This window comes from Capsicum annuum, chromosome 1 (assembly GCF_002878395.1).
Source record: "Capsicum annuum cultivar UCD-10X-F1 chromosome 1, UCD10Xv1.1, whole genome shotgun sequence".
Taxonomy (NCBI): Eukaryota; Viridiplantae; Streptophyta; class Magnoliopsida; order Solanales; family Solanaceae; genus Capsicum; species Capsicum annuum.
This window is the reverse complement of record NC_061111.1, coordinates 7,828,574-7,830,432: the sequence shown is the minus strand read 5'-3', so window position 1 is coordinate 7,830,432 and position 1,859 is coordinate 7,828,574.

Sequence of the window (1,859 nt, the reverse complement as noted above, 5' to 3'; positions counted from 1 at the left end):
AGTATGTGAATCCATTCAAGCTTTAATTTAGACCATAGAGGTCCTTTGACTCAAGGACGAGTTGAAAACTACTTCAATCGAGTAAGTTTAAGTGGACATTATAATTTGTGTCAACTTCTATCGACCATGACTCTTTGTATATGTCGAATTAGAGAGCCTACTATGTGTAAAATGATAGGTTTTCGAGTTAGCTTTCCAACGATACCAATTTTGCTAAAATCTGGCACCCGAGCAAGAAGTTATGGCCTTTCAAAGTAGAATGCGCCGCCTAACCAATCGCACATGGACACTGGAAAGTATATGCGATAGCATATGCGGTGCCTATGTAAATATAGGTGATATCATATGCGGCACCTATGTAAATATAGGCGATATCATATGCGGTGCCTATGTAAATATATGCGATATCATATGCGGCGCATATCTTATGGTTTCAAGTGACTTAAACACTTTTTTGGGCAGAATGGTCTTTTTCCCACCGTTATTTAGCCATAAACACGAAATTTAGTCCCCAATTCTCCAAAATACATCCACATTCATCTAAAAATTCTCAAGAACACCCAAGGATTTCAAACTAAAAATTCAAATAAATCAAGATTCAACCGTGGGTTTTCAAAATTGATTAGAGATTCGGAATCCCCAATCCACAGGCTTCAAGAAGCACCCATTATTTTATGAAATAGAGGTATGCGGGGTTTTCCTAAATTCTCATGGGCATAGAAAAATCATGTTTGAGAATGGGTTTTTTGAATCTATGTATATATTCATGTATTAAATGTTTTAACATCATTGTTTTGGTCTTTTGACCTTCCCCAAAGTGATTTGAGAATATGAATGTATGAAACCATGTATTTAAGAATGAATTATTGTTGAGAGCATGATTTTCGGTGAATTCCCTCTTGTTATGAATTTTTCAGATTTCTCATAGCATATGAATTGTTTTGCAATGCATCCTTGAAAAGCACTCTATGAAATGATTAAACTCTTGTTATGATTTAAAGGTGGTTTTAAATCACTAAAGAGGGAATCTAGCATGAATGTTTAATGTTCATAATGCATGTAATTGTAACACCCCGTATTCAAGTATGTGTATTGGCGTATTCAAGTACGTGTATTGGTCTTATTTATATGGAATTAATTTTTTTATTTTATTTATACCGAAATTTGCCCGTCGATGGTTCCATGCGAAGGTTATTGAATAAGCTTTCCAATGATATAAAGATTTTCAAAAATGGATAGGTTTCGGATATAATCGAGCACGTTTGAAACTATAAAATGGTGGCCGGGATATTTGGGAATAGTAAATGTGCAGGAAAATTTCCTGCACACAAACTACTGAGGCCAGCCGAATTTTTGGGTCAACTTCGAATGATCATAACTCCCTTAATATAATGAACTGGGAGATCTGCGACCTATGAAAAGAAAGATCTTTGAGTCTTATTTCCAATGCAATTTGTTTCATCCAAATCCAACGTCTAAGTAAGGATTTATACTCGTTTTACTTCAGCCTATCAAAACAAATTTTTAGGGTCAATTTCAAATGACCATAACTCCTTGTACAGGACAAAATAGTTGTCCCACTTTATATGAAATGAAATCCCTTTGAATTATCCTTCCAACGATACCAATTTCACCCAAATCCGATATCGGAGAAAAGAGTTATGGTCGATCTACTTTAACTTATCAAAACAGTCCACCAAAGGATAGATTTGACATTATTTAAATTTTAAAGGCATTTTGGTCATTTACTATTATATTATGGGCGGGAATATGTGTATATATACATGTATATGAGTTCAAAAACTCATTTTCATCCTCAATGATTGATGATGAAAATGAGTTTTTGAACTCATATACAT